Raw genomic sequence first — 25266 nt, 5'->3', positions numbered from 1 at the left:
ACATTTCACATTCTTATGCTCCACAGCACTGTAAATAAGTCTGACTTTTTTTTCCTTGGGTTCAAGAGAATATTTTGAAGATAATTGGCAGAAAATAGAATTAACAATGCTATCAATTTTCATGTTGAATAACTTTAGAGGGAATGATGGCATCTTATACTTAACAATAAACATGTAAGGATTTGTAAAAGTTGGCAAACTGCAAGAATAATACATTTAGAAAATTGTGCTATGATTAAATGTCCTGGCTATATAGCTTATTTACTTTTTTTTCTTTTTTAAATGTTTAAAATGAAATTTAAAGCACAATTGAGCTTGGCTTGGATAGGCAGACTGTATATTAACTGGGGATTTAGTTAATATCCAAGAGCTGATCTGCTTCTGACAGTAAGACCCAAATAGCCCCCTTGGAAGTTTCCATAGAGGTTGATTAACCTTTTTAAATCCCTCTTTCTCCCCTTCTTTTTGGCCTCTGCCTTCTTTAGTTGTGTGCTAATTTGCTACATAGAATCTTGATTTTCTAGAATTGCTACCTTGATGTATGGGGGAAAAGAAAATTTAATAAAATCCTTGATTTTGAAAATCTTGAATTTTTCATATTTGATTTTTTGAGGAGAAATTATTTAAATTTATTTCTGTTTTAACAGTCTCCATGGAGTAATGATTAAATGTAAATTGTTCAATATGCTTTTTCAATGTTTTACTTGTTAAACCTCATGCTAAACCTCAGAAATATTGAGTCAATAATCTCTAATTCCCTGTTCAAAATTTCCACAAAGCAGAAACATAAATGTCTTCATTGTTAATGACAGACAAACAAAACCAATAACAACAACAAAATAATTTTTACACTTCTAGGATTCTATATTAGGTATTGAATGAGTTTTATTTATTAGATATGTTCCAATAATCTTTGTTATTTAAGAGCAGATGAATTAACTTCACTACTTTAACCCCTTTGGCTCTGCCTCTTGCCACATGACTCTTCATTAGCAGTCCTAAGAACAAATTATGCATCAAAATTCCAATTAAGAGTCAATTGTTTGCCTACTCAATATCCCCTATGAGAAATCTTATACAAGAGCTTTTGTTTCAGAACTAAGTGCCAGGAAAATTTTGCTCTCCTCAAGTAATGGCATGTTTTCTCCTTCTAGACAGTGAGACCCATGTAATTGAACATATTTTCCTTTGTGCTTTGGCTGCCGAGAAGCGCAGAGCCAAACTTGCAGCCCAAATTTTATGGCTATGTAAGGTCCTATGGCCCACATAGCGGGGCTCTTGATATTGATTTTCAGTCTTGACTCTGGTTGACAAAACATGCCATTATAAAAAAATTATAAAAGTATCTATAGGCTATCTGAAATTATTATAAAGTAGGCTATAAATAAACCAGTCAGTTGTTTAAAAATAATTCAGTTTTTGCAGGGAGATGACTTTATGAATGATCTTTAGATTCACAGTTCAACCCTCAGAAGCCCATATCATTTTCAGTATACATTTCATGTGCATTTACCATGTGCCGGACAGATGTGCTCCTGGCAGGGAGGTTTCTAAGTATTAACAGAGTTCAGTCTCTCAAGGGCCTTTGGAGGCTCTAGAAGGAGAGACAAATACAAATTATGCAAGACTAAATAAAATAGGTGTTGAATAGCAATAAACTTTTTTGATATAAGGGTACAGGGAAAGGAACAATTTATTCTTCAAGGGCTTAAAAGATAGAGGTTTTTTCAAAGGCAAAAAACTGAGGTCATTTCAAGCCAAGGAGGCTGTATGAAGAATGCATAATGTCGCTAAATAGTAGGGAGAAATGACAAAACAATGTTGTTACAGAACATTATTAATGAGCAACAGATTATCATTAATACTGCTTCTTGAGGAAAACGGGTTTATGTAGAGGTGGGTAGAGTTTTTTAAAGAGAACTTCTGGGAATTTCACTACACTAGTCCTTATCATATGCAGTTCAGTTTAAAAATTGTGTTTCTCCTTTTTCTTGATAGAGGAATATCATTAGGACCTCTCTAATGCCTATCAATCATAACTGGGGCTATTTCTGAGTTGACAGTCATAATGAAGAGAGGAAGCAAAAGAGGAAAGGAGAGGACAATACAAGAAGAAAAGGGAAGGAAAAAATGATGACAGGGATTAACTGTATTTTCCTAAGTTGGAGAGAGCACATGAGAATAAAGAGCACATGGAAGTCCTCAAGATAAAGAGTTTCTCTGGATTGGAACTGACCAAAATAGAGAAGGGTGAAGAGACTATGACATATGGAAACTTCTCCTTGGGAAAAATGTCAGTGGAAAAGTTATTGGGTCAGATTGTTCTTCTGTCAAAGTAGAACATGGTGGCAATTTGACAGGAACACAGTTTGGTACAATTAAGCCATCAAGCTTATGATGTGTGTTGTGCAGGGATGGGGAGGTGGGTTGGGGCCCAGGTGGGCGGGTAGGAGAAATCGTGTATCCTGGGTCTTGCCCATATATTGATGTTAGATTCCACTGACCATGTCACCACCTGAACTGTTTGACTTTGGTAGCTAATTTATAACATCAAGAAGAGTTGCCTAAGCAGAATCAGAGGGAAATTTCATAAACAGCAATTGCAGTGATTCCTACTGGCTGGGTGCTTTCGGAAACAATTTACACAAGGGCCGATTTCCACATGCACTAATGTATACAGTTTAGCTAGTGTTTTATATGGAAACTGTAATAAACCATTCTAATTGGTGCTTAATTTACATAGATTAGAGAGTTCCACAGGCCCACACATTAATGCTTGGGGATTTTGGGTCATTTAATGGAGATGCCAATTTGATTCAGATAAATAACCAATTTTAGGGAATCCTGCTAAAGTTTGCCTGATACAAACTAGACTGTCTTATTTTATTTTAATTTATTTTTTTGTACCAAGTTATTTATTTAGTCAATGATTGTAATAGTAAAAGCTTGGAGACAACTTAAATGCCCATCAACCAGGAACTGATTAAAGTATGTCTATCCATAAAATTAAATATGTGCATTTAAAATAATGAGGCATGTAATGATAGCACACTAAGATACATATTTAAGTTAAAAAGGAAGATGCAGAACAATGTATAAAGTATGCTAACATATGTGTTTTAAAAAGAGATGGAGTCCTGTATATATGTATCACATGTGTATGCCTAGTGTTCCTCTGGAATGCCACTAATGACAGAGACTAATTGACAGTGGCTGGCCTAGAAGGAAATATTAAGGGTCAAGAGTAGGAAGGAGACTTAACTTTTCATTGTTTCTTTTCAAACTAGTCAGTCTTAACTTGAGTTTTTCTTTGCTTACTCTTGTCCAGTGGCCTCAACTAGCTTTCCATCTCTTTCCAAGATTCAGGACAAAGGGAATCACTGTATCAACATCAGGCAGGAAAGCTTTGACTTTCTAGTCCTGTTCTATGTGGATGTATCCCAGATTCCTCCACAACCTGGGTCAGATCTTCTGTGGCCTTAGTATGAAGTTTTGTAAAAGGTTCTTCTTCAGACAGATGAATGAGAAAGATTTCTTCCTTCTGTATGGAGATAGCATAGCAAGCAGAGTGGGATGGATCTCATCCATGGCTTATCTCTGAGGTTAGGTACTGTTGTGCAGTCTGCACACGGCACAACCTTTTGTGGTGGTCCCTGAACTGGGTAACCTTGCTGGGAGAGACTATGAGTTCCAGACACCTCACTTGGTATATCACTAACAGAAAACTCAAGCTCTAGGTAGATCATTGTACCTGCCCTACTTTTCCACCTGCTCTCACAGTCTTCAGGGTGGCAGAGTCCAAGGAAGTAATTATAAGTTGATGTGGCAAATGATATGAGTGCTATGGAAGAGAATCTATGAAGGGCTTTCAAAGAGTGAAGAGGAAGCCATTCTGCATGGTGGCAGTTGCATCAGGTGGAGCCGTCTAAGTCAGTGTTTCTCACCTGGGGCCCTCTAAGGGATCTTTGGTAAAGTTTGGAGACATTTTTGGTTGTCTCAACTGGGAGTTGTGGTGCTACTGGCGTCTAGTGGATGAAGGCCAGGGATGCTGCTGAACATCCTACAATGCACAGGACAAAGGATTATCTAGCCCAAAATATTAGTAGTGCTGCCATTGAGAAACCTGGTCATATGCTGTGGTAACAAATAACTTTACAAAACCTCAGTGGCTTAACTCGGCAAATAATGGTATCTCCCTCATGCTGTATGTCCAGTCTGGGTTGGATTGCAGCCCTGCTCATTGTAGTTCCACCAGGGAGTCTGGCTGATGGAGTCTGTGTGGGCTTCCACCATCACTGTGACAGGAGAAAGGAACTTAGTGGATGGCACAGGAGAGTTTTAAACTTCTGCTCAGAATTGGCACGTGTCCTTTCCAATCGCGTTCCATTGGCCGTTATCTATCATATGACCAAGCCTAAATTCACAGCAGGTGGGAAGTGCATTTTTGTCTTGTACCCAGAAAGAGGAAAGAATGGGAATTGTTTTGAACTGCCCTCATGACTTTTGTACTGATGGTAGTAGCGGTTGTGGCAGTGGTGCGGGGATTTAGGCAAGTCTTCTGCTGCATAACAAACCACCCCAAACTTAGGGGCCGAGGACAACAACAGGCATTTAATTAGCTCATGAAGCTGAAATTTGGTTAGGTCTGGAAGGGAACAGCCCATCTCTACACCATGTGGCATCAGCTGGGGCAGCTCGAAAACTGGGAGCCAGAATCATCTGAAAGCTTGATCGCTTATATGTCTGGCAGTTGATACCGGCTAGACTGAGACCTCAGCTGTGACTGTCAGCTGGACCACCTACACATGGCCTCTACATGTGGCTGTTTGGCTTCCTCACAACCTGGTGGCTGGGTTCCAAGGCAGAAAGTAAATGCTGCCAGTTTCTTAAAGCCTGCGTCTGGAAACTGGCACAGCATCACTTCTACCGTATTCTCTTTATTGAGGAGTTACAGAGCCCAAATTTAAGGGGAGGGGACATAGACCTCATGTTTCAGTAGGAGGAAGGTCAGAGAATCTGGGGGCTATGTTTTAAAACTGTTTCTCAGGTCAGTGACAGGGTTGAAGAAATGGCAAGATTTCTTTAGATGGAGTTTGGGGAATGAGCATTCTGGACAAAAGCACATCATATCTGAATTATTCTCAGTTTTGTAGGTGGTCCTGCCTCCTAGCTACTCACTCCTAGTGCTGACATAAGCCTTATAAAAATGTTTTGATCCAATTATAAAATATATATCAAGTGCACTGTTTCACTAATGTGAAGTGCAATCTGGGTTTATTCTGATTTAATTGTCTAAAATTATACCTGATTCATTCTAATGCAAACAAATGAAATTTTATAAAAGCATCACCTAATTTTTCTGTTAAATGTTTGTTTTTCTTTAATAATAATAATAGTTTAGTTCATAATAATAGTTTAGTTTACCTCAATTTTGGGATTTAGTAGACTAGTGGTACTCATTCTGCTTTGGATTCATTTTGCTATGAACTTCATGGTTCAATTTTGACTTTAAAGCAGGCTGGACTTGACCTGAAACACTTTCTTCAGGAATCAGATGCAATAGGGGTTGAGGAATAGCATACATGGACCATCCTTTTTCTGATTTTGAGAAGGGGATTATTACCAATATCCATGTGTTTTCCTGTCTTTTCAGAGTAAATCCTAACAGCGTTGGCTGTGGGTCATAGAACCGCAGAATTGTAGAGCAGAGAGCATCTTTCAAGGTCATCTAAGTTGAGTTTCCTCATTTTGCATATGAGAAAAGTGAGAATCAATGAAGCAAGGTGACCTCTTAGAGTTACAACTCACTATTACAGAAAGAGGAAGGACAGTTGGTACATGGTGGAGGGGCCCCATGTTGGTACATGAAGGACAGTTGGAGGGGACCCACTGATGAACTACAGGGAATCGAATGTTCCCCCCTGTATTTTTCACTGAGGAAGAAGCAGCTTCTTAGCTTCTACTGCATTGGCTTTTCTTGTGACCCTTGTCCCAGCCCTTGGCTGCATCTATTCCACATTCCTAGGCCTGGACCATTCCATCTGCCTTCTGTTTATGCACTGACAGCTGCCTTTCCCCTCATCCTTTGTTCTTGTTCTTTTAAATCCAAGGGGGAGTTGCTCCACTGATGGCATTTGAATTCAACTCATGAAAAATTCTATAACAAGTGTACTTGACTGTTTGATCTCTGGCTTCTCCCACATATTTGCCCTTTATACCCTGAGACCCATAAGCTTCATTTCCTTGGAGCAGATTACAATTTCAATGGAAAGGAAATAACTGTGTAGCTTTCAAGCTGAGCTCAATTCTAATAAGAATCAAGCAAAGCTCAATCCGGGGCCACTGTGGATACTCAGGCACTGAATCAGGCTGTGGCAATCTCTCTGAAAACACAGTTTCATTGTTATGATGCTGGAAAATCCCTGACCTCGGTTCAAATTCCAGCCACGCCATTTACCTGCTGTGTGATCTGGGCAAGATGATTAAGCTCTGCAGACTCAGTTTCCCCTTATATAATTGGGAACACTAATATTTGTTAGTGCATCCTGTGTGTCAGTCTCTTACGGTTTATGATCCAGTGAGGAAGATGGACATGAATCAAATGATCACAAATAAATATAAAATTATAAATTAGTAAATCCACAAGCCATGAGTCCATAAATCGGGACTTCCTGGGCAACTGGGGTATATGGATCCTCCCCCTCCTACCCTTCCCATGACAAAGAGGGTTGGGAAAGACTTCCCTGGGGAAGGGGAGATGGAACTGAGATCTCCAGGAAGAGTGAGGATTACTAGGCAAAAGGGGTAAGACAGGAACATCTAGGCCAAGAGAGCAAGCGGCATATGCAAAACTCTAAAGCAAGGGGAAGCATGGAGCCTACAATGGATTGAACACCGGAATGGTAGAAGACTAGAGGAGTGTGTGGCAAATGTAGGGGCCAGAGCACTTGCCTGTCTCATAGGTGTTGGGAATGTGGGCTTGATCCTGGCTGGTTTTAAGCAGGGGAATTGCAAGACTAGATTTGTAGTTTAAAAAAATCAGTCTGGCTTCAGAGTACAATTGAGTTCAGTAGTGGTTCTCAGTCTTGGCTTTCAAAGTGAAGCTTTTACACAATACCGAAGCCTGGGCCCCACCCCCAGTGATTTGGATTTAGTTGGTTTAGAGTAGATTCCTGTAGATGATAATGGATGCCAGGGCTGAGATTTAATGTAGAAAGCAGCTTTAATGGATGTGGGGAAGAACAACTGCAAAGCTACTCCTGTAGCCCAGATAAGTAATGATGAGATAGGTTTATGGCAGTAGCAGGGACCCTGTAGCTATAGAGCAGTGATTCTCAAACTGTACTGGACTTCCAGTTCCTGGAGGACTTGTTAAAATGCAGATATCTGGGCTTCCCTGGTGGCGCAGTGGTTGAGAATCTGCCTGCCAATGCAGGGGACACGGGTTTGAGCTCTGGTCTGGGAAGATCCCACATACCACGGAGCAACTAGGCCTGTGAGCCACAACTACTGAGCCTGTGCGTCTGGAGCCTGTGCTCCGCAGCAAGAGAGGCCGCGACAGTGAGAGGCCCGCACACCGCGATGAAGAGTGGCCCCCGCTCGCCACAACTAGAGGAAGCCCTTGCACAGAAACGAAGGCCCAACACAGCCAAAAATTAATTAATTAATTAATTAATTTAAAAAAAATGCAGATATCTGGGTCCCCTTGATTAGGCCTGGGTTGGGGCCTGAGAATGTGCATTTCTGACCAGTTCCCTGGAGATATTAATGTTGCTGGTTTGGAGACCACATGTGGAGAATCACTGATCTAGAGAAAAGCTGTCAGATTTGGTAGATAAAATGAACAGAATTTGGTGATAGATGGCCTATGCACCTAAGGGTGAGGGAGACTGCAAGGACTCTTTAGTTTTCTGAATGTATGGGTTGTGCCATTTATTGACATTCGGGGAACAGCCAATCAGACCAGAAAGGATCATGAGTTCAGTGCTGTGCATGTATTTGAGGATGTCTTTGAAACAACTAAGTGGATATATTAAGTAGGGACATATATAGAACTTGGAAGAGAAGGTGATTAGAGATGTAAATTTGAGAATCATTGTATAGATTGTCACTGAAACCAAGGACTTATCTATCAGTGGGACCACTCAATTTTCCAACTTTCTTTTGCTCTTATCCTTAGTTTCAAAGCTCTGGCTTCTCTTTTTCTTAGCCTGTCCAAAGTGTCATAACCCTTCCAGCCTCAGTGCCTTCTTAAAGACTATTCCTTCTGCTTGGAAGAATGTTTACTCTCCCTCTTCAAATTTAGCTCCTTTTGCTCCCTTTGGATTCCACCCCTCAGGCTTGGTCATTAGCAACCAGGAACCTTTGTTTCTCTGATTTGTAGCATAAATCAAAGTTGGTGATTATGTGTTTATTTGTGTGATAATTTGCTAAATGGTCATCTCTCTTACTAGATTCTAAGAGAACACCACTGCATCCTGAGGGCTTAGCTCAATATCTAATTGCACTTAAGGAAACCCTCTGAGACAGTTGTTAAGTGTCCAGCAGGTTAGTTACAGAGGTGGTAGTTGTTAAAAGTGGTAATTTCTCAGGAATGGGGAGAAGCAGTCGCTGGTGTTTTTTCAGTGATGAGATTAAATTTGGTAGGACTCCCAATGTGTGAATCAGCAACAGCGCCATCTGGTGGAAATAAGTGATGCAACAACTACCACCTGGCAGTCCAGGCCCAGGGTTTTTTAAACAAATGTTGCTCTGGGAGAAAAGACTTTTTTATACTTAAAAAATATGAGTAAAATTTATTAGAGGGAAGATGGACTCTCTTTTTGAGATAGACAGTTGGAATAATTGGATATTGAAAACAGCGTTTAGTTTTCAAAAAAGAATGACACTGTAATTCAGAGGGCTTTATTCAAAGGACACATATGGAAGGAAATAAGGAAGTTAGAGATCTCCACCCAAAGCCAGCATTACAGAAAAGCGGGAACAGGCATATAGCTGTGCTTCTCAGACTGATTTGCATTTTGGAATTGACAGGTCAATGCGGATATTGCTATCTGGTTGTCTTGTAGTCCCCTCGGTGGCAGATGCAGGTCTCAGTTACTTTCTCCGCTCTTGCTCCACGACTGTGGGCCTTCCTCCTGCAGAGACACGGTGTTACTAAAATGGTGACGTCAGGGGCTTCACAGTATGGTGGCTTGAAGGTATGAAAGTGGACTCATAATTTTTCTTTGTTTCTAAATTTTTCTCAGAATGGGGAAGATATATGGCTTTTTAATTCTGTGATAGGAAATGAAAACTGTGACTATAGCCCACAATTTATGAAATTGATTTCACAACGTGCAGCTCTCTGCTTCTAATTCAACTATTCTTGTTGCTATTAGTAGACTTAGTGAAGGACTTGAAGCCAAGTGGATTGATGTTGGTCAGTCACTTCCCTGGGTATGATGTCCCTATTGGACAGAGCTTTTGTATCCATCTACTTCACAGACCATTGTCCAGCCTGCACATCGTTTGCTCAGAGGTCTGGTGCCCTCCCTTATTCCATTCAGATACGGCATTGTTGGGGGTCATATAATACAGGATATAATCACTGTACCAGTTAAGTGGTTTTGATTCAAATAGCTTAAATTATAAGGGAATTTATTTCTTATATAACTGGTAAGTCTAGCAATAAAATGGCCTTTCTATGAGGGATGATCCAGTGGTTCAGTGATGTCAAAAACCCTGTCTATTTTTCCACTTTGCTATCTACAGTGTTGGCTTCATCTTAAGGTTGTCTTCCTTTATTGTCATAGGTTTTGTATCAGTCAGGATCAACTGGATTATGCTATAGTAACGTTATGGACTGAATGTTTGTGTACTCTCAATCCATATGTTGAATCCCTAATCCCCAATGGGGTAGTATTAGGAGGTAGGGCCTTTGGAAGGTAGCTAGTGAGTAGAGCCCCATGATGGGATGTGCCCTTATAAGAAGAGGAAGAGACATCAGAGTTTCCTTTCTCTGTCATGAGAAGACACAGTGAGAAGGCAGTCATCTGCAAGCCTGGAAGAGGGTTCTCACCAGACACCGAATCTGTCAGTACCTTAATCTTGGATTTCCAAGCCCCAGAACTGTGAGAAAATAAATATTTGTGTTTAAATTACCTAGTCTATGTATTTTGCTCTGGAAGCCAGAGCTGGCTAATACAGAAATTGGTACCATGAAGTGGGGTGCTGTGGAAATGGCTTTGGTACTGGGTACTGGGTAGAAAATGGAAGAGTTTTGAAATGCATGCTAGAAAAGCCAAGATTACCATGAAAGGTCTGTTAAAGGTAATTCTGGTGAGAACTCAGAAAGAAAAGAGGAACTCCGTAAAGAAAGCTTCTATCTTCATAAAGCATAATAATTAATCATGAATAGAATGATAGAAATATGGATGGTAAAGGCCATTCTGATGATGTCTCAGACAGAAATGAGAAACATGTTATTGGACAATGGAGAAAAGGCAGTCCTTGTTATAAAGTGGCAAAGAACTTGACTGAACTTTGTTCACATTCCAGTGTTTTGTGGAAGGTAGAACCTGTGAGTGATAAACTGGGTATTTAACCGAGGAGCTTTCTAAGCAAGGTGTTGAAAGAGTAGCTTGGTTCTCCCTGACTGCTTATAGTAAAACACAAGGAGAGATAAATGAATTGTAGAAGGAATTATTATGCAAAAAGGAACCAGAATTTAAAGATTTCGAAAATTGTCAGTGTGTGCAGAGAGCACAAAGAGTGTGGTGGAACAGCCGTTTGATAGGACATTGGTAAGAACCATGGACCGAATCAGCCACCTCAGCAGAAACTCTGCCAGTTTGAACTGAAGGAGATGGCTGTAGGACTTCTTAGATCCCACAGGACTGGACCACAGTGCTATTCAGCTGTGAAGGTGTGCTGTTCTTCAAGACAAGGGAAGAACAACCCCAAAGGTGATTCAGAGGTCATCAGAGCTGCCTGCCTCCTTGATTCTACTCGTTTCCTGTCATGCATTATGTTCCCTCTCTTGTGAAAATGAAAAGGATAAGATTCAGTCATTACAATAAACTAATGACGCTACGGTGTTGGTGCTCCACCGCCACCATACTTCATTCTATGGTCTCCATGGAAAAGACCTTTGATAGCTGCTCACTCCACTATTCTTCTCTTCCTTTCTTTTCCTCCAGCTAGGAGCAGCATCAACAGCTTTTCCTCGAGGCTACCCCCAGGATCTTCTGGTGAGGGTGGGACTGTCTGGCGCCACATACTTTTTTGAGCCACAGACCTAGGGGTTCAATTCCATGGAACCGCTGTCCCTCTACTGATGCTGTCACTTCTGACCCTCCCCCAGCTCCCTCTCCTTGAATCTCTTTGCCTTAGGACACATAGTTTTTCCTCCACTTCTTCTTTCCAGGGCTCTGTGATGCTGATGACTCAAGGCCAATGCTCGTACTTACCTCTTTTTTCAAGCCACATCGTCTCAGAAACTGGGTGATAGTTTTTCCAGCCTCTAAAACATGGAGATAGCATTCTCAGTGACTGAGTGTCATTGCTTTTTGGCACGTAGAAGACTAGGTAAAGAGTGGATGCCGGAATTCTCAGAAATCTCTTAAGTGGAGGCACCAGGGGAGCAGATATGTGCTACATTTAGTTACTCATGCAGGTGTTTTTAATTTAATTGCCTACTAAAGATGGAGACTAGTTTGTTTATTTTAATGCGATATAACTTAAATGCAATAACGAGCATAACTTTAAGTGTGCAGTTTGATGAGTTTTGCATATGTACACATTTATTTAACGACCATCCTGATCATACAGAGAGCATTTCTAGCATCTCAAAAAGTTCCCTATGCCCCTTCCTGGTCAGAACATCCCCCAAGGTATTTACTTTTGAAAAAAAATGTATTATAAATGTTTCAAACATAAAAGCATGGAAAACAACAAAATGTACCCCCATACATATATCATCCTTATACTTATTACCCAGATCCAGTGTTTATAAAGATTTTGCCGTACAATATTTATCTATTCCCCTTCTCTTTATGCATGTGTGTTAACTATTTTAAGCACACCTCAATTATCACATCATTCTATTTTGATATACATTTCCAAAAACGTGGGTATTTTCTTACATTGCCATAGCTTTATTGTACTGTGTGTTAAATGATGTGGAATCATTCAACACACAGTACACATTACAATCTCCCTAACTGTCTTTGTATAATTTATTTGGACAAATTGAGATTCCGTCAAGGTCCATGGTAGTTCTCTCTCTCTTTTTCTCCTTGTCATTGACTTGTTAAAGATACTATGAGTTGACCTGTAGAACGTCTGTTTCCTTTAGGTGGTGTTTAACTTGTTCCTCCAGCTGCCATTTTCTTTTTTGACTGGAATTCAGCTCTAAAGCCTTCATCCAACGCAGGTTCAGGTTTTTGCGAGAATACGATGTTATATATTTCACATCACATCACGTCACTGCAGGAGGCACATTGGATCTGGCTGTTTCATTTTAGTGATATTAATATTGATTCTTGAATTCAAGTATTCACAGCCTGATCTCTCCCTTTCCTTATCAACCTTTCATCTAATGATTTCCACATTAACTTTAAACATTTATTCTGCAAATATTTATCAGAGCCTCTACTGAGTACTGTTAATGTGCAAGATACTGGGGTTACCAAGGTAGACAAAAGGAACTAGTTGCTGACAAGTATAAAGACTATTCATGTATCCTCAGCCTAAGAGTATACCCCCCAAATATGGGGTTTCTATTTTTAGAGCAGATTTTTCTAGCCAGGGAAAGATGTGAATGGAAAATACAATTGGACCCCAGAGCTTCCTTAATGTCTAATTAATCCTATTACCTTTTCTTCCTTTACTTCTTCCTCATTTCATTCCTTTCTCTTCTCTCTTCCATTTTTCAATTATTTTGCTTTCATATTATGCTGGGTGTACTGAAGATCGGTATTAGAAGTAAGGTTCACTAAATTATTCTTGTTTGTATGCCACGGTGATTCATGAGGGAGTTGGTTAGATAGCAGATCATACAACAACCTAATTTGTCAAAGATAAAACTAAAATACAAGACCTTGTTACTTTTCTAAGTTTACACAATAACTGACCCTAATAATAAAGGCTGTCTTTACTGGAAGTACCCAGTAGCACACCTTCTGACAAGCAGCAGGGACTCTTCCAAGAAGAAAGATAGTCAAAGGCACATAGTGTAAATCTACACCAAAGCACACCTGATAAGGAATTGTATACACTGTCCCCTCTGGAAACTCAGTATACTGTGTATTTAACATAGTTGCTTTCGGCAGCTTAAAGTAGTTGAGTTGTATATCAGTAGGTCTTCTTCATGGAATTCAAATATTAAAGGCTTTCACTCCACCTTGAAGAAAATACACAACTAACTAAAGAAATGCAAGTTTAAAAAGGAAGAAAAAAGAGCAAAGAAAAATCCACTAGGGTCTCTAAAAAAGAAGTGTGTGAGACACTTGACTGTCAGTGGCTTATAGGTGCCATAAAATCTTATATCCCTACTTCATGTTGTGACAGGGTGGAAGGCACATTGGCCACTAACATCCCTGGCATATATTTGTGGATTTGAATTTCATAAAGTGAAATACCATCAGCTGAGGGCTTTGCTGCTACTGTTACAAAGCTGTGGCATCTATCACAAAACTGCCACATGAGAGACTTCTCAGATAACGAGATGTGGAATTCCTAATGAGAAAAGTTTATTAGAAAAGACTTTCTAATGCTGTCTCTTTAGAGAAGCATGTTTTACGTTTGTAATGGACCAAAGTTCTAGCTGTTGACTTTTCTTCCTGCACAGAGAAGAAAGGATGACACAGTGCTGTTCATGTTGGGCAGGGAAAGTGCTCTTGCCAAGCGGGTCAGCAGGACTGCATGCCTCACAATAGTGCAGATTGGCTCATATTTACTCAACTCTCTGGACTCTCAGTGCTCTGTGACAGATTTCAGTTTCTGGAAAAGGAAGGGCTACCTTGAGGGCACCTGCTGTTCACCCTCTATTAGATGAAGACTGAAGAACAATAGTAGCCGTGTGTAGCAACTGGCATGAGGTCATCCTGGATACCCACATGTCAGCTCCAGGAAACGGCTACATTTTCCAACTTTCTCACCACATGGCCCTGAGAATGAATAAAAGTCAGTGCTTATTAGGGGTGTATAAAGAGTTGGTAATATACCTCTCACAAGTCCCTGACCCAGATGTAGGGGCCATTGTGCCTTGGGAGCTGTGTTGTGTGTGTTCTGTTTAGCTCCCTAGTGGAGAATAATAACAATAGCAACCGTATTAATAATAAAACCCAGATGTCAGCGCAGACCCTCTGTTCTCCGGTCTTCTTCAAGATTTTTACACCTTTCCAGGGCTTAATGTTGGTTCAGGGCTGGCTCCTACTTCCTGCTCCTGGGAGAACTTATTCCACATTCCTAGCCTCTCATCTCCCATACAGGTTCCCTTCTCTCCACCCCACGCTGCACAAACACTGTACTCATCCCCTTTTCTTTGAATTACATGAAAAAAAAATACCCTCATGGGGCACTTATGTGTAATAGTCTTTACTGCACGTTTGAGAACACAGAAGGGGGTTTATATCCTAGCAGAGTAAATATCTTAAATGGAAAATAGAAAAAAATGAAACAAAACAATCCTCAGCTACCACAGTGTTGCATTCCTATTATCTTTTTGCTCCCTCCTTTACTTCTGTTGCCTCCCCCTCAGAGGTGGGAGTAGACCCTACTATCCTCAGTCTCTGCTCTGGGGATCTTCTTGTGTATCCAAAGAAGAATGAATGTGCTCTTGCTCTGCTAAATCATCTACTCTGCGTCTCAATCCTTCTCGCCCACCAGTCTCTGCAACTGAAAGGGGGCAGCAGAGAGATTTATTTTCCCAGTGACATAAATTAATTCCTCCCCCTATTCTTCCAACTTGGAAGGCAGATTTAATTATGGTTAGTTTTGATTAAAAACAAGCTTTTTATTTTTTCTCCACTACTGGAATAATAATGTAAGGGAGCATTGTGAGGTATGATTATTCTATTTTCATAATGTTATCTATTATTACTAATATCTTTTTCTTCTCCCAAAGGTGGCTGAATAATGTAGCAAACACTACATTATTAAAGATAATAAAAAAGTGGAGTCAGAGCTCTGATAATAAAATTACTGAATTCTCCAAGGCCGAGGACCTGGTTTTCAGTCATGCGTTTCCTAATCCTTGCTCCTACTGCTAGGAAGGCTGAACTGGTTTCCCTGTCTTTATCAGTGAGTCACATTTAAGAGGGACCAGGGACTTCCCTGGTGGTGCAGTGGTTAAGAATCTGCCTGCCAATGCAGGGGACACGGGTTCGAGCCCTGGTCCGGGAAGATTCCACATGCCGTGGAGCAACTAAGCCTGTGCGCCACAACTACTGAGCCTGCGCTCTAGAGCCCACGAGGCACAACTACAGAAGCCACCGCAACAGAAGCCCACAAACTGCAATGAAGGGTAGTCCCCGCTCGCCGCAGCTAGAGAAAGCCCGTGCGCAGCAACAAAGACCCAATGCAGCCAAAAATAAATAAATAAATTTTTAAAAGAAGAAAAAAAAAAAGAGGGACTGGAAGAGAGGAAGATGATGACTTTTGGGAGAATGCAGAATTTGTATTGTGGAAACTATTCTTTCCTACTCAAAGAAGGACTTTGGACTTGTTCCTCTCCTTTTCCTGTACATTTGGGGATGTACATCTGTTTCCTCCTCTCCACTTGGTTAGGTGCTGACAATGTTCTCTTGTCTTAAAGTTGCTTCCTATTGGACCAGCAGAGTGTTTGATGCTAATTAGGCAAGGAGAAAGTGGTAGGAGAGACATGGCTTAGCCAGAGGGCACCTGCCTTTCCCACCATTGTTTTTGCAAAGATATTTAGATTTCCCTCCGTTAGGTGGATGCCAAAGAAGATGGATGGGGCAAAAGCCTTCTTGCAAATATCTCCCAAAAGGACTGTGGAAGAGTGGATCAAAAAAAAAAAAAAAAAGTCTGTAGGTTAAATTTCACAAGGAAAGGGCTGGGCAGTAGAGGCCAAGTTGAAGCTGGATTTTCCATATCAAGCAGTATGCAGAGGAAGACCCCTCAGGACCCTGCAATGAACCAACAAATGCACATCCAGTCCCTGGACACCTGCCATGCAGAGGAGGCCCTGTCATGTTGATGGATAAGAGACAGCAACAACCTCCAGAAAGGGATATCAGAGTTGCTGAGAGCAGCTTGCTGCATCTCAAGTAAGTCAGTGTTACCCGCTCCCACATCAGTTGCCTGAAGTTTTGTGGGTAAATGCAGGTTGGAGAATCAGGGAGGAGAAAGGGAGAAGGCAGTCATGAGAAAGCAGACCATGCCTTCAGTGGGGGTGCTGGAAATAGTTCATACCTGCTCAAGAGACTAAGTTTAAATTTTCAGGAATTTTGCCAGTTGTTCATTGGTAGTTTGAATCAGCCCTGGTTGGACTACTCTATATAGCATTAATACACAGTGGAAATCAGTCACTGCTACAAATAGGGCACTTTGGATTTTTTTCTCCCCTAAAGAGTTGGTCTACCAGTGTGCCACTACCTTCTCCCCACCCCAGACAGGTGCTGTCCAGGGACAGTGAGAACCTGAGGGGGTAACTTGTCTGATTATTTTAAGAACAAAAGAGAAATTAAATTGAATTATAACCAGGGAATCCTGTTCCTCAGCAAGAAAAGCGAGGTCAACAAAACAAAATTGGGTCAGTTATTAGAAAAACAAAATACCATTCTATACTGTATTCTTACCACAATTGGCTACTCTGCTTCTGCAGGGGAGGGAAAATAACTTCCCTCTACTTTTCTGAGTTCTCGGTGAGACTTCTGTAATAATAGATTAACAAGAGAAAAACAAACAAGTTTATTAATATGTATACCTCATGTATACATGGGAGATACTCAGAAGAAAATGAGTAAGCCCAAGGTGGCTTAGAATTCAGACTTAAATGCTATCTTAGTAGGGAAAGCGGAAAAAGCATTTAGGCCTCTCAGGGCAGAGTGAATGATTTTTAGGAAAGTTGAATGGGTCCTTAGAAGAATGTATACGCGAGACATGATAGTTTGTGGCAAAGTTCGTTTAGGCGTGGTGTTGACCTCTACCCTTCTGTCCTGTAGTAAGTCAATCTTCTTTGCCTAATGAAACTCCCAGGGAAGGGATTTATGACAAGTGAGTTCCTTTTGGAGGATCTGTGTTTAGACACATAAGGGAAGTTCAGAGAAAGTCTCTACCTGCGTTTGCTGTTTTTCAAGTGCCTTCAGCTCAAAGTAGTCAATATACCAAAGTGGCATATTTTGGAGTGGCATGTCCTGAACTCCTACAGTCATATTTTAAGGTGACATATTCTGCTACCTTTCACCTCTGTTATGGATTGAATTGTGTTCTCCCCAAAAGACATGTTGAAGTCCTAACCCCCAATACCTCAGAATATGACCTTATTTGGAAATGTGATCTTTATAGAGGTAATAAAGGTAAAATGAGGTCATTAGGCCCTAATCCAATATGACTGGTGTCATTATAAAAAGGAGACATTTGGACACAGAGACAGATTAGCACAGAGGGGAGATGATATGAAGACACACAGGGAGAAGATGGCCATATGACTTAGAATGATGCATCTACAAGCCAAGGAACTGAGGATTGCTGGCAACTACCAGATGCTAGAAGAGACAAAGAAGGCTCCCCCGCTAGAGCCATCAGAGAAAGCATGGTCCTGTCAACTCTTTAATTTTGGTCTTTTAGCCTCCAGAACTGTGAGACAATAAATTTCTGTTGTTCTAAGCCAGTTTTTGGTACTTGTTATGGCAGCTCTAGGAAACTAATACAGCCTTCAAATTACAGTTGCAATGGCTAGATTGGCTACCATTTGTTGATTATTGACAATTATTTACAATTTATTTACAAATTATTACAATTTACAGAAGCCCTGTAAGGATGAGAAAACTGAAGCTTCTGTTGGTCATTGCAAAAGAGCATCAGAAGTTTCCAGGCAAGGAGGAGCCTCGGATATCTCAGAATCAGCAACAGGGAACTGTCACTAGATTTCTCCAGGCAGACAGTGAGGAGCTGGGTACTTACAGGGAGAGTTATTGTCATTCTATCCAGACCCATCCATTGCTCCAATTCACTTAAAAACTGAAAATGTGTCCTTTGGCTTAAGGGATATGACAGTAGACAGGGAGATGATAACGAGCAACCAAACAAATAGGATATTCTCAAACAATTTGCGATTAATTCAAGGTGTTGTGACTCAAGCATCCAGTGCTCCAGTGAAGGAATTGGCTTAAATAGCTTGCTAGGTGTTCCAGCAACCCTGGGCCAAATGCTTCAGGGCTGAATGATTATCAAGAATAAAATACCAGGGCACAGAGCAGAGCCAAGTGGAGAAGGGAAAGCATTCTAAAATGCTAATCTGACAGGTTGTGAAATGGTAGCAGGGCTGTGAGGGAAGTAAAATGGAGAGTGATGAGTTGTGGATCAGCAAATAATTACCATGATTCTGGAGCCAGGAGGATTACTCACTAAGCTAACAAATGTGGGGTCGGTTGCCTTAAACCTGCTACACCCAGCTTATTTTGCAGTTTTGACTTAAGTCTTGAAACTGTAAAGCTCGTGACATGCAGCCTGGGATAAAAATCGGGGGTTTCAATCAATATCAACTGACATAGTAACTTTGGGGGTCAGAATGTCTTAAATGAAATGAGTTTTAGTGGCTCTCAGAAGATAGTGGGAACAGAACATTCTATCTTGGAGACTGTGTCTGCTACAATGAGGGTGACACTGGAACCTTGAAAGTGGCAGAACTTTTTCTCAAAATTCAAAGATTTTGGTTGTAATATGGGTAGAAAGAGGCTCCAGGTGATGGCTGTATTTTTTCTGGGCTGATCTCTGGTTCCTGTATAGATCTTACATTTTAGACCCACAGAATGTCTTTATTTACTAAGTGTCTCTTTTGTACTGGGCTTTATGCCAACTGCTGGGGACACAAAAATGAAAATGTGCTTCTTGCCGTCAGTAAAAGTTAAGTAAATGTCTTGTTTAGAGACAGACGTTCAAACAATTATAATGTAATGTAAAAATGATTTCTAGAGGTCTGCACACGGTGCTCCAGAAGCTCTGAGTTAGGAAGGACCAGCTCCCTAGTGATGAGGAGTGGGCTGTCAAGCAAGGCTCCATAGAGGAGCTATAATTATAGGACTGGGGTCCGTGAAATATGTCAGCAGGTGCCAGATTACAAAGACTCTCATGCCAGGCTTAAGGGAGCCATTTAAGTCTCTTAAGTTGTATGGTGACACGATTAAATGTGTTCTTTAGAAAAATCTCTATGGCAGCAGTGTGGAGGATGAAGTGACAAAAATACACACTGTGGCTTTCTTTGTTCTAAACGGCAATTTTACCTTTAACTGTGCATACACCTTATTGACTATACTCAAGCCACAAAATGCACAGACTTAGAAACCCTGCATTACACTCGTGCACCTAGGTTTGTCACTGATTCAGCATATGCCTATGCTCCCATCTTATAGTCATATGATTTTGTTTATGGAATTGGTTAAGACTAATGAGTAATAGGCTGTGTTCAAATGTATAATTTCGTAATTCTCACCAATACTGTAGGCTCTCTCTTTTGAGTTTTTCCATTGTATCTTTGGCTTTACAAAATACATTAACACAATTTAATAATAGATCTCTTGGAACATGGTTGTGTGGCATAAAGGAGTCTGTCTAAGCAAAGTCAAAAATAAGATGGTAAGAGTTATTCTACAGAAATCCTACTGTTCTCAAGCTACTGCTGGATTTCTTTTTTAGTTGTTTGGAAAGAAATAAAACCAAGCATTCTTCTGCATTTAAATAGTCACAAAAAAAACAGAAGTTCTTAGGGATGAATTATATTAGAACTTACTTCTTTTTTGTATAACCCTATATTCTATAAGCATGGTTCTCATTTCAGTGGTTACCAGAATCACCTTCAGGGCTTGTTAAAACAGAGAACTGGGTCCTGCCTCCGGAGTTTCTGATTCAGTAGGTCTGGGATGAGGCCTGAGCATCTGTATGTCTGAGGTCCCCCGTAATGTTGCTGCCGCTAGTCCAGGGACCACACTTGAAGAAACATCGATCTGAAATAATAATGGTTAACTTTTTTTTTTTTAATTTAATTTATTTATTTATTTTATTTTTGGCTGTGTTGGGTCTTCGTTTCTGTACGAGGGCTTTCTCTAGTTGCAGCAAGCGGGGGCCACTCTTCATCGCGGTGCATGGGCCTCTCACTACGGCGGCCTCTCTTGTTGCGGAGCACAGGCTCCAGACGCGCAGGCTCAGTAGTTGTGGCTCACAGGCCCAGTTGCTCCGCGGCATGTGGGATCCTCCCAGACCAGGGCTCGAACCCGTGTCCCCTGCATTGGCAGGCAGACTCTCAACCACTGCGCCACCAGGGAAGCCCAATAATGGTTAACTTTTATTTGGCACTTTCTGTGTTCCAACTGTGTTATGAATACCTTATTTACCTTAGCTCATTGAATCCTCATGACAACCTTAAGACTCTCCATTGGTCGAGGACATCTCCCTTTCTGTATCAGAAAGAGAAGTTTGATTCTAAATCACAAGAGAATCTTACCAATGGAGAAGGTACCAACTTAAATCTGCGTAACAAACTTTTCCTTGTTTACTGTGCTAATAACCTCCTGTGACTGACCTTTTCTCACCTTTCCTTCTTTGGTCTTTAGGTGAAGATGGTATTTGAGTCAGAATTCTAAGCCACCCTGGAGAGTTACTCATTTTCCCCTGTGTATCTACCATTTGTACATGAGGTATACGTGTTAATAAACTTGTTTGTTTTTCTCTTATTAATCTGTTTTTGTATTACAGGAGTCTCAGCTAGAACTCAGAAGAGTAGAGGGAAAATTATTTTTCCTCCTCTACAACATCATAACAAATGAAACTGAGACTTGAGAAAGTAAAGTAACTCAAGTTCACTCAGCCAATAAGCAATGGGTGAGGACTAAATCCAGAATTATACATGCTAGTGAATAGTATTGATTTTCCTGTTGGTGAATTCCTATATCCCAAGTATGCCACGCATCCAGAAACTTTGGAACCCTGAGAACATTTTGTTGTTGTGTTTTGTGACTAATATTTCCTTTTTCTGAGATGAACGTTGTTCTTTGTAAAAATACTCAAATTTTTAGGTAGAAACTTACTTCCTCCCCAGTGAGCATTTCTGACTAGAGAGAAATTGCCAAACTTGTTAACTCACAACAAAAATAAAGAGCATCTGCTATTTAGCTTATGGCTTTTAGTTTTGGGAGGTGGTAGGAGTAAGACTAGATTGCCACCACTATAGATCATTTCATTTTTATTTTATTCAATGTCATTTACAGTACTGTATATAGAGGTGGTCTTGAGAGCTTTATGGAGATTATTTTTTCAGTAGTACAGATGGCTCTGCTAAATATTTAAGGCATCTTGGCGAACAAGAATATGATCCTGACTCAGGGGAACTTGGTCATGTAACTCACTTTGTTTCAAGTGCTTTGACCTCTGAACATCTAAAATGGACACATATTTTATTGGCTTATTAACTCATTGCTGGAGCCACTGAAGGCCCAAGCTACAGCTTCATGCCTGACCACAAACCAAGGATTTTTTATTGCTTATTTTACTGGCTCTTTGCCTGTTTTCCTCTCTCTATCCATAACCACGTATGTATAATGTCCAACAAACACTCTCTTTCTCTCTTTTTCTCTCTCACAAACACACACATACATTAACACATCATTTTTCATGGATATGTTGGGTCAGAAAAATTTCTATGTTCTGAAGCTAAGTATAAAACATTTCCTCTGACCACAGCAATGCCAAGTTCAGTTTTAAGGCTGTTATTTTGTTGGAATATAATGGGAGAAAGGGCCATCATCACTTGGTGATAAAGTTTCCTGTAATTATGAAGGAGAAAACATTGATGTCCAATATGCTTTTAATTTTAATGCCAGTATGTCAGAATTGAATACATTTCAAATATATACAATTCTTCTGCCGATAAGCTCTCATTGTAATCCTGAACATAACTGAAAAAAAGGAGCTATATACTGAAATTCACCATGAAAATTACCTTAGAAATGAGCCAAGCTGAAGCAAGAGTATACCCCCATGCTCCTGAAAGTTTACAAGATTTACTAAATATTTTTAATATGGAATGGTTTACAAGAGCCTCCTCTATTCACTAGCTCAATATCGTCACATTTCTACCCACCATCTAAGGGGAGTTGATCATGGCTAGAAACATTTCTAAGTGCGGGGTTGCAATTTACCCCCACATTTATCCTGCATTTATTTATTATTTATTTATTCCTGCATTTATCACATATTCAGCAAAATATTATAAATTTTACTTATTTTTCTTCTTTTTTGCTGTCTCCTTCCACAGCTCTATGAGCAGGGATTTTCATCTGTTTTGTTTACTACTATATCCTCAAAGCCTGTAACAGTGCCTGACACACACTAGGCATTACATAAGAACTTGGTGAGTTAAATAAGCACTTGTTGAGTGAATGGATAATAAACAAATCAGTGAATAGATTAACTGTGTTGGTTTACTATTCATCATCAGAACTGAAAAAGTTTAAAGAACCTCTATTTAGTTATGTTATGGGATAGAGATATTTCTTCCATCTCAGAGACCTTCCTTTTGAGAGGAAAATAGGATATGTGTTTACATGTGCTCTGTCAAATATCTAATAAGTCAGACAGAGAAAGATAAATACTGTATGATATCACTGTATGTAGAATCTAAAAAAGCTGAACTCATAGAAACAGAGAGTAGAATGATGGTTACCAGGGGCTGAGGGTGTTGGTCAAAGGGTACAAACTTACAGTTTGAAGATGAATAAATTCTGGGGATCTAATGCACAGCATTGTGACTATAAACACACAAACACACAATGGAGCTACAGCATGAGGTGTGGGAAGGGGAGTCATAGAGAGCAAGCATGGATGGGTTGGGTTGGTGTCAGGTAATGAAATAACTTTAACATCAGACCACTGCTTTGGGATTTCATTGTGTGGTCACTTAAGGAGGTTTTTTTGTTTTGTTTTCGTTTTTTAAAAAATTTTTATTTATTTAATTTATTTTTGGCTGTGTTGGGTCTTCGTTTCTGTGCGAGGGCTTTCTCCAGTTGCCGCGAGCGGGGGCCACTCTTCATCGTGGTGCGCGGGCCTCTCACTGTCGCGGCCTCTCCCATTGCGGAGAACGGGCTCCAGACGTGCAGGCTCAGCAGGTGTGGCTCACGGGACCAGTTGCTCCGCGGCATGTGGGATCCTCCCAGACCAGGGCTCGAACCCATGTCCCCTGCATTGGCAGGCAGACTCTCAACCACTGAGCCACCAGGGAAGCCCCACTTAAGGAGGTTTTAAGCAATCAAAATGATGATTTAGGAAGATTAATCTGGTGCAATTGTGAAAAGTAAAATGAGAGGAAGGCTTCAGGCTTGGCTTGATTCAAGGTTCAAATAATATCACCAAGATACATCTCTCATTTGTTTATTTTTGTTGTTTCCATTACTCTAGGAAATGGATGCAAAAAGATATTGCTGTGATTTATGTCAAAGAGTGTTCTGCCTATGTTTTCCTCTAGGAGTTTTATAGTGTCTGGTCTTACATTTAGGTTTTTAATCCATTTTGAGTTTATTTTTGTATACGGTGTTAGAGAATGTTCTAACTTCATTCTTTTACATGTAGCTGTCCAGTTTTCCCAGCACCACTTATTGAAGAGGCTGTCTTTTCTCCATTGTATATTTTTGCCTCCTTTGTCATAGATTAATTGACCATAGGTACATGGGTTTATTTCTGGGATTTCTGTCCTGTTCCATTGATCTATATTTTTTGTGTGTGCCAGTACCATGCTGTTTTAATTACTGTAGCTTTGTAGTATACTCTGAAGTCAGGGAGCCTGATTCCTCCAGCTCCGTTTTTCTTTCTCCAGGTTGCTTTGGCTATTCAGGGTCTTTTGTGTTTCCATACAACTTTAAAATTTTTTTGTTTTAGTTCTGTGAAAAATGCCATTGGTAATTTGATAGGGATTGCATTGAATCTGTAGATTGCCTTGGGTAGTACAGTCATTTTAGCAATATTGATTCTTCCAATCCAAGAACATGATGTATTTTTCCATTTGAGTCATCTTCAGTTTCTTTCACCAGTGTCTTACAGTTTTCAGAGTACAGGTCTTTTGCCTCCTTAGGTAGGTTTATTCCTAGGTATTTTATTCTTTTTGATGCAATGGTAAATGGGATTGCTTCCTTAATTTCTCTTTCTGATCTTTTGTTGTTAGTGTATAGAAATGCAAGAGATTTCTGTGCATTAATTTTGTATATTGCAACTTTACCAGATTCATTGATGAGCTCTAGTAGTTTTCTGTTGGCATCTTTAGGATTATCTATGTATAGTATCCTGTTGTCTGCAAACAGTGACAGTTTTACTTTTTCTTTTCCAATTTGGATTCCTTTTATTTCTTTTTCTTCTCTGGTTGCTGTGGCTAGGACTTCCAAAACTATGTTGAATAAAAGTGGTGAGAGTGGGCATCCTTGTCTTGTTCCTGATCTTAGAGGAAATGCTTTCAGCTTTTCACTGTTGAGTATGATGTTAGCTGTAGGTTTGTCATATATGGTGCTTATTATGTTGAGGTATGTTCCCTCTATGCCAACTTTCTGGAGACTTTTTATCATAAATGGTTGTTGAATTTTGTCAAAAGCTTTCTGCATCTGTTGAGGTGATCATATAGTTTTTATTCTTCAATTTGTTAATGTGGTGTATCACACTGCTTTGCAGATACTGAAAAACCTTGCACCCCTGGGATACATCCCACTTGATCATGGTATATGGTCGTTTAAGCTTAAAAGCTTTTGCATAGCAAAGGAAACCATAAACAAAACAAAAAGACAACCTACAGAATGGGAGAAAATGTTTGCAGTGATGCAACTGACAAGGGATTAATTTCCAAAATATACAAACAGCTCATGCAGCTCAATATCAAAAAAAACAAACAACCCAGACAAAAAATGGGCAGAAGATCTAAGTAGACATTTCTCCAAAGAAGACATACAGATGGCCAGCATTGCTAATTATTAGAGGAATGCAAATCAAAACTACAATGAGGTATCACCTCACACTGGTCAAAATGGCCATCATCAAAAATAAATGCTGGAGAGGGTGTGGAGAGAA

General features: G+C 40.2%; 1 protein-coding gene and 1 long non-coding RNA gene across 20 annotated transcripts in view; one reads left to right on the top strand and one right to left on the bottom strand.

Moving 5' to 3' along the window:
* Positions 1-12520, bottom strand: part of LOC309665019 — a 120595-nt gene extending 108075 nt beyond the window's left edge. The window contains exon 1 of the long non-coding RNA XR_014266161.1: positions 10144-12520. This is a non-coding gene — a long non-coding RNA (uncharacterized lncRNA). The remainder of the gene's footprint in view (positions 1-10143) is intronic.
* Positions 1-25266, top strand: part of TMC1 (transmembrane channel like 1) — a 375625-nt gene that overhangs the window by 177267 nt on the left and 173092 nt on the right. The window contains exon 4 of one of the 19 annotated variants that reach the window (XM_082470930.1): positions 15110-16274. The exons of 17 other annotated variants lie outside the window; for them this stretch is intronic. The gene's annotated coding sequence lies outside the window, so the exon portion shown is untranslated. One more of the 19 variants, XM_082470919.1, reaches the window with a different exon arrangement.

This window comes from Balaenoptera physalus, assembly GCF_965194825.1.
Source record: "Balaenoptera physalus genome assembly, chromosome: 7".
NCBI classification, from domain to species: domain Eukaryota; kingdom Metazoa; phylum Chordata; class Mammalia; order Artiodactyla; family Balaenopteridae; genus Balaenoptera; species Balaenoptera physalus.
This window is presented reverse-complemented; position numbering and strand designations above follow the sequence as displayed.